The following is a 15,288-nucleotide window of genomic DNA, read 5'->3' on the forward strand; positions in this document are numbered from 1 at the left end:
CTCAATGCAGTGTTTTACTTTATTATTAAACATGCCAAGAATCAAACCATAAACAAAAGGAAAATTCAATAACACACGTCTTATAGTAATAACTAACAAGAAAGAACATAGTTTAGGCACCTGTCATAGAGGTGAAGATCTAGGAAACCTCTGAAATATTTTAAAAAATGAACTGGAGTTCCCGTCGTGGCGCAGTAGTTAACGAATCCGACTAGGAACCATGAGGTTGTGGGTTCGCTCCCTGCCCTTGCTCAGTGGGTTAACGATCCGGCGTTGCCGTGAGCTGTGGTGTAGGTTGCAGACGCGGCTCGGATCCCGCATTGCTGTGGCTCTGGTGTAGGCCGGTGGCTACAGCTCCGATTCAACCCCTAGCCTGGGAACCTCCATATGCCGTGGGAGCGGCCCAAGAAATAGCAACAACAACAACAACAACAAAAAAGACAAAAGACAAAAAAAAAAAAAAAAATGAACTGACATATTTTATGTGTTTTTATCAAGACCACTCATGGTTGTGTGAACATGTAATCAAGGGAATATGTATAGTTCTGAGCATAGATGTATCTTCATCAATATCCACACAGGAACATACAAGGGGGATATACATGATGTGTGTATCATGGATAATTTGTTCACAGCATATAAAGGTTGTAAGCTCAACCTTTAATTGGTCTATATGTTGTGGTAGTGTTAGTGATAGCTGATGTAGGAGAAAAACAAAGTATCTACAAATAAAGAAAAGATCCATGTTTTCAATGTATTTTTGAGTACAATGAAGAAAGAAGCAAAAATAAAATGTCACAACATGGATATACCACCAAAAACTGGCTAAATGACATTCAACAATGCACATTTACAGCTCAATAACATATATGCCTAGTAAAACTGATGCCCACAACATAATACACTGTTGCAGAGTCTATGGATTCTATAGGGTACTTGAGAATATTTGCCAGGGCAAGGAGAGGAATTAGAAAGGGTATTGGATACGATGGGAAAACAAGACATAGTGAAATGCAATGAAGGCAAATAAAATGAAAGAAAAGCCCTCAACAGACAGAAGGCGACTATCCAGTATGAACTGAGAATGAGAAATAGGTGTCACTAATTCCTTGCCTTAGAGTTAAAAAATGAATGGAAGAAGCAACATCTTACATATACACAATATTATTTTAGTTCATTTAAGTATTTTAGGCAAACCAATAGGACAGTGATTGAAGGAATCTCCATTGTGTCAGACACATGAGGAACCATTGCAGAGCTAGAGGAGTACTGATAGGCCTGTTATGTGGATAAACTATATTAATCCAGACACCTAAATGTTTGAATTAGTGTACAACAGAGAAAAAAATATATATATAGGGGGATAGAGAGAGAGATTAAGAAAATAGGTAATGTGATTGTGGGAGATGCAAGGCAGAAATCTGTGGAGCAGGCTGGAAAACAGCAAGACTTGATAATGCTGTCTGAATTATAGTGGGAAAAACAGGCAGAATTTGAGGCAATCTGGAAGCACATTTTTTTTAAAAAATAGGGTTCATCAATCTTCACTCTTGATTGAAAGAGGCCCACCCACATTCTGGAGGGAAATCAGCTCTACTAAAACTCTCCTGATGTAAAGGTTAATGGGATCTAAAAAAAGGATATCCTCACAGCTACATCTTGACTGATGTTTGAGCAAACAGTTGGCAGCATAGTCTAGCCACATAAACTTGCAAAAAGAAATATCAGAGTCAGGGAAAAAGAAAGTTAATCAAGAGTAAAAGTAGAAATGTAACACACAAAACCCAAATATGTTGAACTCACTGAGCAACCCAAATTGTTCTGGACTACTAATAAACACACACCCCCCTTTGCATTCAGTGAAGCTTTCAAATGCGTCATGGACAATTAGGAAATTGCTTGGCATCTCTTCAGGGAGCATCTCCGAGGGTAGAAGAGATCCATAAATGGTTCACACTGTGTGTTATGAAGCACATGAGGAGACTAGACAGAGATTTCATGACAGGTAAACAGACAATTCCATGTGGTGCTATATTTTGCCAATACCCAGATACTTTTTAGTATTAGCAATCAGCATGTTTATTCTATGACAAAGCACCACAGCATATGAGGATTTCTGATCATTTCTGCCTACATCCTGCCTTTGATAATGCATGAGCAGAAGAGAACTTCTCCCTTTTTGTTGAGACCAATTGTTCAAGTATTTTCACAGACACAATGAGCATCTTTGAAATGTCAATGCCATATAGTTTATGTAATATTTGTATTTTGTATAAATGCTTAATGATTTATAAACATTAATAAGTGATTAATTTATTATAATAAACTAAGACTCTGGGACAAGAAAAGACTAGCAGAAGAGTCAGGAACAAAAAAAAAACAAACAATTATGGCAGAATTATGAAGCTGCAGGTGATTGGTTTTTAATTCCTTTTTTTTTTTTTTTTTTGCCTTTTCTTGGCCCACACCCCCAGCATAAGGAGGATCCCAGTGCAGGGGTCTAATTGGAGCTGTAGCTGCCAGCCTATACCATAGCCACAGCAGCACCAGATCCAAGCCACATCTGCAGACCTACCCCACAATTCATGGCAATGCTGGATCCTCAACCCACTGAGCAAGGCCTGGGATCGAACCTGCAACCTCATGGTTCGTAGTCGGATTTGTTAATCACTGAGCCACAACGGGTACTCCCTGGTTTCTAATTTCATATCCTTCCAAATCTTTAGTCAGTTATTTACTCTAGGCTCTTAGGAAGAGCTCTCTAGGCTCTAGTCCATTCTCAAAAATATTCTAACAACACAAATTCAAAACAATCTATAAATGTGAAATTTTTCTTGAAATTTTGGTGAGTGGAAAAATGTTTCCATCTTATACTGATGTGTAAATCAATTTTTGGTGGTCAGGAAACTTTTCAGTATACAGTTTTAAGGTGATGGCACAAAGTAGAGCATGTTCAGTTTCCAGTGGAATCCAAAGTAAACACATAACAATCGTCTGAAAATGTATAGCCTTAAAATATAATAGTGAGGTAATCAACACAGATAGTAAACTGTGAAAAATTAATTTCATGCTGGCCCCTGTTGTCTTAAGTTGGGGAGAAAAAGCTCTAAATTCTCTCATTTTACCCTAAAATTAGTACCTACCAAGAGTTTCTTTGAGCCTTTCATCACTGCCTGTACACAAAACATATTGCTTCTTATACCTTTGATTTAAAATATTTTTCATAAGAGTTTTTCAGTATTTCTGACATAGGGAGGTAAACACATGGGGTAGAATATCTACTCAAAACTTTATAAGCCATGCTTTATGTGAGATGAATGTGTATTTCCTGTAAATACACACATACACAACACCACATACACACACAGTTTAATGCAATAAATATTGTATTTTTTTTATTTGCTTTCTTAGTTCAACAAAAGATTCCTGACACAGGTATATTCCTTGGAACAAGGTTCAATTATTTCTCTCTTTCATCCTCTTTCTCTCTTTCTCTCTCTCTCTCTCTCTCTCTCTCCTGCATCACTAATTCTCTATCTATTATCTACCTATTGATTATTGTTATTATGCTTATGTTGCAGGTGGACTTATTTTAAAATACTCTGAATTGGAAATTTGGATGTATCATATTTGTTCTGGTTTTGAGTACTAAGACACTATCAAATGACATTACATGACAGCTATTGACTCTGTTGGTGTCTTTATCCAGAATAGGTTTTCTGATAAACCTGCATGGAAAAACACAATCAAACAGTGATGAGTGAATTTATCCTCATGGGAATCACAGACCACCCTGAGCTGCAGGCTCCATTATTTGGGCTGTTCCTGCTCATCTACATGATCTCAGTGGTGGGCAACTTGGGCATGGTCATCCTCACCAAGGTGGATGCCAGGCTCCAAACACCCATGTACTTCTTTCTCAGACATCTGTCTCTCACTGATCTTGGTTATTCAACCACCGTGGGACCCAAAATGTTAGAAAGTTTTGTTGTTGCTCAAAATACAATCTCCTATTATTTTTGTGCCATCCAGGGAGCTTTCTACATTATGTTTATTGTTAGTGAGTTATATATTTTGTCAGCAATGTCCTATGACCGCTATGTGGCCATTTGTCACCCTCTGCTCTACACCATCATGATGTCCCAAAGGGTTTGTCACATGCTGTTGGCATTCCCCTATTTCTATAGCATAGTTGTGTCTCTTTCCATCACTATAAAGATATTTAATTCATCATTCTGTGGCTACAATATTGTCAGTTATTTCTACTGTGACTGTCTTTCCTTGTTGTCTCTGCTCTAATACATATGACATTGAAATGATTATTCTGGTTTTCTCAGTTTTTAACTTGATTTTGTCATTTCCGATGGTCCTTGTGTCCTACTTCCTCATCCTTGTGACCATTTTTAGGATGAACTCTGCTGGGGGTAGGCACAAGGCTTTGTCCACTTGTGGATCCCACCTGCCAGCAATCACAGTGTTCTATGGGACTTTACTGTTTATGTATTTGCAGCCCAAGTCCCGTCATTCCTTTGACACTGATAAAGTGACTTCTATATTTTACATCCTCATTATCCCCATGTTAAATCCTTTGATCTACAGCTTGAGGAACAAAGATGTAAAATATGCTCTTCATAAGATATGGACAAAAATTCGCAATATCTTTTCTTAAGTACCTTTTACTATGTGCTTCCTTTGAATCACATTATCATGTGTTCTCTCAGAGGGAGAAGGAAGGGTTAATGTATCCAAAATATACTTAGAGATAGATTTCTATGCACCTGTCACACTTCTTAGGGCTCTAAATACATTAGTTAATGCACAATAAGTATCTTCGTGTTCCTGGAGTGGGTAAGAGATGAATTATAAATACACTAATTCATTATTTTCTAGTGCAGTAGAGTGATTTAGGGGTCTGCAAACTATAACACAGGAAAACATTTTGGGTATGCTGTGGTAGTGAAAAACAATATAGAAAGGGAATTAAAATGACTTGCGCTATTCTCATTACTAGAATAAACTTTCTGGAGACTATGTATTTGTGTGTATGTGTGTGCGTGTGTCTCTAGAGTCTATGTATTTGTGTGTGTTTCTGTAAGCACATTCTTTCTATTTTGGCTTCATGTATTTCTATGGGGTGTGTTAAAACACACTTGATTGTGGTTTCTGGGAGACTTAGCGTATCATGCTAATTAAAGTAATCAGTTGTATGAATTTTCTCAAATGTTTCCTTTCCATGAGGGGGGATGTTTGCAATCTTCCGCATATGAGCTTTAGAGATTCTTTTAACTCAACAAACTTGGCACTTGAGTAGCCCAGACAGAGTATCTATTTTTTTATAAATTGGTCTACTTGTCTGTAACAGTGAGTGTTTCAATTGAATTAATTTTTTTGTGGTTTACTTTTTTTCTCCCTTCCACCTTGATCTTGATTCTAACCTGCTTATTTTTATTGAATGGATTGTCACTACTTCTTATCTCTGTGAGAAAAAAAGAAAAATTTTTGTTTAAAAGTCATATTCTACTCGTTTTTGTCTCCTTGCATATGATGCCCATTCTATGAAAAATTGGGTTGTTGCCTCTCTTTCATTTGGATAACTTTCCATGAAATTGGTTCAAATGAGTATATACTGTGTTTCAGTTAAGATAATGTTTGACTGTATCTATTTGATGATCCTACTTGGAGGAAGCAAAAATGAGGTGATTCTATGATTCGGATGATGTTATACTCCTAGGAATGCGTAGTATTTTATAAATTTGTCATCTCTTTTGGACATACTTCCTATACAACCTTCCTCAAATTCTCTAATTTTTAAAAAATTTTTGTTACTTCTTAACACTCAGTAGACTTATTTACATCATAGAGATACTGGAATATTTTCTGAGTCCACCATCATGGAATAAAATAATCTATAAAGCCATCAACTTTGAATAAAATAATTTATAAGACTATATTTGGTATAAATATTACTGGTATTTTATATTTTATTTTTTATTTTTTTTATTAAAAAATATTTTGGCCACATTTGTGGCATGCAGAAGTTCATGAGGCAGGGACTGAAACCATACCACAACATCGACCTGAGCCACTGCAGTGACAACATGGGATTCTTAGCCCACTGAGCCACCAGCAACCTCTGATAGCTTATTTCTTAACTATTGAAACAATTAAATACCTACATATGAGCTATGTATATATAAATATAGAAATATATTTCTGAGATTATGCATATTGGTCATGGAAACAGTGGAATGTTAATAGCACATTGATTTGAAAACACAAACTGTCAATAAACTTAATCTAATATCCCACTTCTAAAATAAATCTTGGAGTATCTTTGATTATTCCTCAGCTTATAAACCAAAAAGAAAAAAAATGAGAGTTATCAGTTTTGATAATATTTTTCATTCATTTAGAAAATTAGTCCCTATTTCATTTTTAAGTAAATACAGAATTTGTATCAGAAAGTATTTTATTTCCATAGAATACACAAATGCAATTATTAGAAACCCCAACATAACATACAAGTTTTCTGAGACATTAGTCATTAAATAATTTCAATTTCAATTTCAATGTGATAACACTGTAAATTAACTAGAATATCTAGCTGCTTGTGAGTATGTGGAAGAAATAAAAATTTCATACATTGTTTATAAAAAATAAAGTACTATAAAGAGTTTAAAACCATTTGGTTTGTGATTCATTGTCTTAAATATTAAACACTGCCCTGTACTTACCCCAAAGAAATGACAACACATTTCATTGCCTATCCATGTGTGTAAATGTCCATAGGAGCCAGACACTAGAAACACTCAAACCTTAGAGTAGCCAGACATCAGACACACTCAAACATTCCTCCACTTGAGAAAGTATAGATAAATTAAGAGGTATCCAGGTGCGTGAAGACCACCCAGAGACAAGGAGTAATACATTATTGGTACACACAATACGAATGACTCAAAATTTATATGTAAAGAGGGCAGACTTAAAAGAATAAATAAAATGAAATTAAATGCAAAAATTTCTAAAATTCAAACCCATAAATTTATTATTTATTTAATAAATAAAATGAAATTAAATGCAAAAATTTCTAAAATTCAAATCTCAAAGGAGATTGCACAGGAAAATCACAGGAATTTAAACAAACAAACAAAAAGGCATTCAAGGCATATAGTTTGGAGAAGAATTTAGACTGTCTATAAACTGTAAAGGGCATGTTGCTAATAGAAAACCTTAGGTATCTCCCCACAAATGTGAGTTCCATAAGATCACAGGATAAAAAACAACAAGCAAGTATCAATCTGTATATTTGTGTCTGTGTGTATATGTGTGTGTGTATATATGAATTAACATGAGGAAACCAAAAAAATGTATATATAATATGCATATATATATACAACATTTTTATCACAAATTATAATGAAATAAATACTTAGTAAGTAATTCAGAAAATGTTAGGATATATATGTTGAAAAGTGTACTGCCGAGGTCCAGCCCCAGCAGCCAGGGAGTGCCAAAGGAGAGGATGGGCTACAAACTGCGCAGAAAGAATTGGAGCCAACTCCTCAGCTGCATGCTGCAGATGACCCAATTTATTAAATGAAAAGCATCAGTTTTTATACCCTATCACAATCAGGTTTCGTGTAAGATTTGACATTAACATTTGATTTAAAGCCCTTTTGTTCCCTCCACCCAAGATACAAAAAAAGAAGGTTAGTTAAAACATGTTCCTTTCAACTTCATATTTTCCTTCAAGATTACAAACTTAAAGTTTCACACTGTATTTTTCTTAAAAGGTCAACAACAGTAGCTATTCTATTCTATATTAAGAACAAAGCTTTAATAAGTAATAAACTATGATACCTAACATTCTTTAACTAAAGGTGTATGTAGTTAACAAAACGCATGAAAGCCTTGGGCTCATGACATTCTTAAAACCACGATTTATTTGGTGCCAGCAAGCTAAGCATTTAACCTATTGTGCTGATTTACGTAAGTTCCAAACCACCAATTTCAATAGAAAGGAGTATTATACACAAAAATTAACAAATGCCCCCACAAGGGATGAAAGTTACAAGTGACACTGTTAAAAAATATATCTATTATAGAAAATAGCAATTTATAGGCCAAACAACATTTTCCCAGCCCCAAACTTCTTTTTAAGTAAAGGGACTGAAATCATAAGTTTCCCCTGTATACTCTCACAAAATAGGTGCCATAAATTGTTACTCCAAAACAAAGGCTTTTTCCATTACATTGTTTAAACAACTTCATTCTGTTTTGGTTCAAGTGTTTTACGTACCCAGGGCAAATCTTTAACTGTAAGAAAGCTGTGAATAGGAGATAGAAAAAGAAGGATAAACACAGAAAAATAAATTAACATATTTTTTAGGGGATATCATTTTTATTTTCCTGGAGCCGATGTCTTTCAAGGGATTGCTCTGCAATCCTTCTTCTTTCTTCAGCTTGTCTGTAGCTCTGCTAACCAGACAAGCCTCATGCAGGTGCCGACTGTGGCTTTGCTTTCTTTACTGGAGCAGCCTTATGGCTCCCGACAGTGTACTGATTAAAGAAATCAAAGAAGATCTGAATAAATTGTAAGACATACTGAATTCGTAGATCAGTAGAATAGGTTGCTAGGAAGCAAAGAATAATTGGAATGGGAATTGGATAGAATGGAATAAAAAATGTTTCAATATAGAAGTTGTAACTAATGAAAGATGGCCACATATTACGAAATTGGAAAAATGAGTAACAAATGTCCACCTCTGAAGGGGAGGAAAACAGCAAAAACTATAGCTAAAGTCAAAGGAATAACAGGTCGTATTTGCCTAGCACATAATTTTTACTCCATTTAAATTTTTACAAATAATGTAATAGGACAGAATTTCAACATTTCTCTACTGTGTCACCCCCTTAAGGAGATACTGTGGAAAAAGGGGACTCGTGATAAACCTGTCCTAAACAAATAAGATTTTAATCAACAGTCTCCTGTGGTACAAATGGAAAGTTAACTAAGAGTGAAAAATAGGTATACTATTTTATGAAAAATAGCACATGCTCTCTATATCATATGAATAATAAACACATTGCTTGGCATCTCCTCAGGGAGCATCTCAAAATGTGAAAAAAAAAAATTGTTCCCAATATGCCATATTAAGAAACACATAGGGAGTCAGGACAGAGGCTTCAATGCAGGTAAAAATGATAGCATATTTCATTCTGTAACACAAGCTATGAATATCCACAATGTTTCAGTGATGTTTGCAACATTCCACTTTAATTCCATGGTGAAGCGTAGCAAAATGTGGCCATTTCTGATTCAATCCACTTTTATTTCTTATAATTGTAAAGCCCAAGCAATAATAGGAATTCTCTCCTTTTTTCTTTATTGTCATTTTTTGTTTGTTTGTTTGTTTTCTTTTTGCCATTTCTTGGGCCACTCCCAGGCATATGGAAGTTCCCAGGCTGGGGGTTGAATTGGAGCCATAGCCACTGGCCTACGACAGAGCCACAGCAATGTAGGATCTGAGCGCATCTGTGACCTACCCCACAGCTCACAGCAATTCCGGATCCTTAACCCACTGAGCAAGGCCAGGGATTGAGCCCGCAACCTCCTGGTTCCTAGTCGGATTCGTTAACCACTGCGCCATGACGGGAACTCCCATTGTCATTTTTTAATACTTTCACTTGGGTTGAGAGGCTAAATGCTCACATGCCTCTTTGAAATATCATTGTCATGTTTATAAAATATTTGTTTCAGAGAAATAATGTTATCTCAAGACCAAAACAAAGAGAAATAAAGCATGATGATAGAAATATAATTTTTTAATTGGAAAAATTAAGAAACTGCAGGTATTCACTCTCATTTTGATTTCCAGTCAAATATTCATTTGGTGACTCTGAGATATTTCTGTTATCATCTCAAAAATATTAATTGATTTTTTAAATATTTAATTATTTAATGATTATTTAAATAAATATATCAAGATGATTCTCACCTGACGTCTTAATGAGGAAAAAAGAGATTTACACCTCACATTGAGGTAAGGAAAGAACTGTTAGGAGACTGTTAAGTAACCAGGTCTATGATAACAAGGTACCATGTTCAGCATCCTCTCCATTGTCTCGTGGGATGATCTCAAAGAGTATAGCTTTGAAAAACTAACAATTGAGTGTTAAATAGAGATAGTAAACCATGAAAAATAAATTTGTTTTTTTCCCATAGAACTCCAAAGCTGGTAAGAGAAAATTATTTTATCTTTCCTTACCTTACAGGAAGATTAGTACTCAACATATGCTATTTATTTATTTTTTATCCATCTGTGATAGTGAAGGAAAACCAAACAAAAGAAACAAACAAAATAAAAGATAAGAAAACAAGCAAACCTCAAGATTTATACTTCTCTTTATTGCATTGACTGAATATTTCTCTAATACTATTGTCTCCTTGTACACATTTCCACATTTCTAATATAAAAGGGGTATATGCATTCAATGAAGTCTAGAATGTCCAGAGGTCACAAACTTACAAGCAAAATTTTAAGTCATTTAAGTGTAAACTGCATGTGATTACCTTTTAATTTAATGTGCTGAAATTATATGATTGCATCTGCTTAGAGCCCACTCGGAGCCTCTTGACTTGCTATTTTATTGAAACAGTAAAATTTTATTCCATTTTTAAAATTTTTTATTAGAGTCAATTCACAATGTTCTGTCAATTTCTGCTGTACAGTAAAGTGGCTTTTTTTTTAACAGAGTGTTGATGCTTGAAATTTTTAGACTAAAAACAATTGTCTTACTTTACATGTGATCCACCTCTTAGTCTGTTATCATTTTTATCTGTGATCTTTTGGGATATTTTAGATACATTTTATGTCATTAAACAATGATTTTCTGCATTATGTGCTCTACTATGGTTTGAAGGAGTTCTTTGGGGCTTAGTGTTCAGGAGGATTTCAAATATCATTCTGGAATCCACATATATCTCATCTTTGGTGCATTTTATTTTGTCTCTAAGGTATTGTGTATCATCATGATTTTTAATATATTTTTAAAGTACTGTAGCCCTTAATCCAATGGGAATTTTTATGAAACTTGTATGTAAAACAACTGCCAGTGAGCTCTTTTTCTCCCAATTGGCCCAGATTTTATACTAGTTTATTGCATAGCATAGTGTATCTGATTGGTTACATACAAGTTAGTATCTTTCAATTTTAATGAAAATGCTGTAAATGCAAAATATTTTAAGCCAATTTACATCAACAAACTTATATTAGGATTTCCTGTCGTGGCTCAGTGGTTAACAAATCCGACAAGGAACCATGGGTTGCAGGTTCGATCCCTGGCCTTACTCAGTCGGTTGAGGATCCAGCGTTGCCATGAACTGTGGTGTAGGTTGCAGATGTGGCTCGTATCCCGCATTGCTGTGGCTCTGACCTAGGCCAGCGGCCACAGCTCCGTCAACCCCTAGTTTGGGAACCTCCATATCCCGCAGGAGCAGCCCAAGAAATGGCAAAAAGACAAACAAACAAAACTTCTATTAAAGTTATATTAAAATAGATTTAAAAATTACAAGATAAGCAATCCCCAAAACAAAAATTTATCGTTCCACTTTACTCATGGAATAGGAGGTGTAGCAGTGACCGAAATAAATCACATGTATTACATTCTGCTTGACCTATTCCTCCCTATTCCATCGCTATAGCCCTAACAACGAAGTTAAGTCACAGTTCAGAGAGTGCATATGTACTTGATATTTGAGAAGTATTTCCAGGTAAGATAACCTCAATGAATCATTGAATCTTCATTTATCTTTCCCCCAAATCCTGCACAATATTTTGCACTATATATGAGAATAAGAGTTTTAGATGACTTACATTATTTGTCCAAATTAACACTTTGTATAGATCATAAATGAAGGTACTACAGAAACTGTATATATATATATTTATCTCCTGGTATACTTTGCCACATGAACAAAAATAATTCCCACAGTGATCCATTATAGTTTCCTATTTATTCATATCTTCCAGTTGTGCTACCTTTTCAGCCAACCACCTGAAGGCTAAAATATTTCATAGCACAATTATTTGAGTAGCAGATATGAATTTATGGAGTTTTTGTTTGAAATTTTTATTATATAATTGGCATATGATTTATGCCCAAATATTGAGGTATTTTATAAATCTCATTATGTGGTTGTATCATATAAATTGTAAAAAAATTAAGCAATAGTAAAATAATTATCCATAAACTTAATATCTGCAGTTTTAATATTGTTTTAACTCATTTTGATTTTACTTTGTTTTCCATGTTTATGAATTGTTTTTCTAGTCATCTATATCTATATCTTCAGGGTTTCTCAATGTGATATTCTTGTGACTACTAGCTGAATAATTTTATGGTTTGAATATTTGATATGGTAAGATACTGAGCTGACCTTTAATTGTTAGAAGCCAATAGAACCTCAATTCCTGATTGTGACAACCAAAATGGTTTTAGACAGTGGGAAACTATTCTTTGGAGAGTAAAAGAATTCCAATTTAGAGAACCACAGATCTATTTCGATATCTCTTTCTATCTCTATATATATTTTAATATGAGGCTGATGGTTTTATTTTCAAATATTCTAAATTGGAAGGTTTAAATGAATCTTCTTTATGTGAGCTTTGCATACTAAGACATCTCTGAGGAAAGAATACACAAAATCAATTGACTATTCTGATGTGTCTATCCAGAATAGGTTGCTGAATGAATTCATCCTTATGGGAACCACAGACCGCCCTGAGCTACAGGCTCCATTATTTGGGCTGTTGCTGCTCATCTCTGTGATCTCAGTGGTGGGCAACTTGGGCATGGTCATCCTCACCAAGGTGGATGCCAGACTCCAAACACCCATGTACTTCTTTCTCAGACACCTCTCTCACTGATCTTGGTTATTCAACCACCGTGGGACCCAAAATGTTAGAAAGTTTTGTTGTTGCTCAAAATACAATCTCCTATTATTTTTGTGCTCTGCAACTAGCATTCTTTCTTGTGTTCATTATTAGTGAACTTTTTTTCTGTCAGCAATGTCCTATGACCACTATGTGGCCATTTTTCACCCTCTGCTCTACACTGTCATCGTGTCACAAAGGGTACGTTGGGTCCTGGTGGCAATCCCCTATCTCTATAGCACATTTGTGTCTCTTCTAGTCACTGTCAAGATTTTTAATTTATCCTTCTGTGGCTACAATGTCATAAGGCATTTCTACTGTGACAGTCTCCCTTTGTTGTCTTTGCTCTGATCAAATACACAAGAAATTGAACTAATTATTCTGACCTTAGCAGGTTTTAATTTGATTACATCCCTCCTGATAGTGCTTGTGTCTTACCTATTTATTCTTGAAGCCATTCTCAGGATGAACTCTGCTGAAGGTAGGCACAAGGCTTTTTCAACCTGTGGATCCCACCTGACAGTGGTCACCGTGTTCTATGGGACTCTGATATTTATGTATGTGCAACCGGAGTCCATCCATTCCTTCGACACTGATAAAGTGGCTTCTATATTTTATACCCTCATTATCCCCATGTTAAACCCCTTGATCTATAGCTTGAGAAACAAAGATGTAAAATATGAGCTACAAAGGATGTGGAAAAAACTATGCAATTTTTTCTCTTAAAGCTTATGCACAATAAGACTACTATAAATTAGCTTATGGTTTAAAACTTTGAGTGTTTCTAAAAGGAATAGCATGCAAAAATGCATTTGCATATGTTTCAAGATTGCCTTCTATGTGCTAGTCACACTTTTGTGTACACTACCTACATGACCACACACACACTCACAAGAAAAATCCTGTGTTTCTTTGAGAGGGAGAAGTGAATTATAAAAATAAAGTAAATGTCATCATAACTTAGAACGACTTAGGACATTAATAAGTAGGTCAGGAGAGTGGGTATGCTGTGTGGAGTGGGGAATAAGAGTAGATCCCAAAAGGGAGTTCAAATGATTATTGTTTTTTTGTTTGTTTTGTTTTTTGCTTTTTTTAGTGCCACACCTGTGGCATATGGAGGTTCCCAGGATAAGGGGTGGAATCAGAGCTACAGCTGCTGGCCTACAACACAGCCACAGCAATGCAAGATCCTAACCACATCTGCAACCTATACCACAGCTCACAGCAACGCTGGATCCTTAACCCACTTAGCAAGGCTAGGGATCAAACCCACAATCACATGGTTCCTAGTCATATTCGTTTCCACTGCACCACATTGGAACTCCTAAATGATTATTATTCTCAACTATTAGAATGAATTTGTGTTCATGTATGAACATGTGGTTTTTGTAAGCATATCCTTCTGTTTAAGCTTCCATTCTCTTCTAAATCATAAGCTAAAATTAAACATATTGCTCAGTGCAGAGCAATGAGCCTCATTTCAACTCATCATCATCTGAATTTTTTCAGATGCTCCCATACCACAGGGATGATCTTAGGATACTGCTTTATTCTTATCAGCACTGTTACTTTTATATAGGAACACTAGGAAACATATTAACTCAACAACTTAGAAACTCACAACATCAGCATGTTCCTCTATACCAGTGGATGTACCAACTAAGATGTGTCTTTGATTATAGTTAACAATATTATACTGCATACTTGAAAGTTTCTCAGAGTGTAGGTCTTAAATAGTCTCACCACAAAAAAGAGAAATTGTATTCATATGATATGGAGATGTTAGCTAATGCTAAATTATAATCATATTGCACTATATAAATGTATCAAATCAACATGCAGACCTCAAACTAACACTGTATTATCTGTCAATTATGTCACAGTAAAGCTGGAGAGGGGAAAACAGATAAATTTTTTGAGTCTCATTTGGAAGCTTCCAATTTTTGATTTATATTTTATCATCTCTCTATAGGTAGCAAAGAAGATAATGTCATGATTTGGTCTATATTATATTTCTAGTGAAAATGTAATAAGATATGTAGCAGCTGTATGTATGCTATGTTTTCTGAAAAAAAAATATCCTCCTACCCCTTCTAAATTTCCACTTTTTTGCTTGAGTATTTTTAACATGAAAGTTATAAAGACTAAACTGGAGAGAGGACAAGATGGCTGAGGAGTAGGTGGACAAGCTCGCCCTCTCCCACAAACACAACAAAAAAAGCACATCTACAGAATAAATGACTCGCACAGAACAGCAACCAATCGCTGGCAGAGGAACTTAAACTCCAATAACGGCAAGAAGTTCGTGACATTATTGGGCAGAACGGGAGAAAAGAGGAGAGTGAGAGAAGGT

The 15,288-nt window shown here is 35.2% G+C and overlaps 2 pseudogenes; both read left to right on the forward strand.

The window, feature by feature from the left end:
* Positions 1–3,732: 3,732 nt before the first annotated feature.
* On the forward strand, positions 3,733–4,669 carry LOC100152197 (olfactory receptor 8K3-like; annotated as a pseudogene).
* Positions 4,670–8,541: 3,872 nt separating this feature from the next.
* On the forward strand, positions 8,542–13,661 carry LOC146406199 (olfactory receptor 8K3-like; annotated as a pseudogene).
* The last annotated feature ends 1,627 nt before the right edge of the window (positions 13,662–15,288 follow it).

This window comes from Sus scrofa, chromosome 1 (assembly GCF_054392235.1).
Source record: "Sus scrofa isolate SSC_HxYL_T2T_F1_AM1 chromosome 1, Sscrofa_HxYL_maternal_Yorkshire_Landrace_v2.0, whole genome shotgun sequence".
In the NCBI taxonomy this organism is placed as follows: domain Eukaryota; kingdom Metazoa; phylum Chordata; class Mammalia; order Artiodactyla; family Suidae; genus Sus; species Sus scrofa.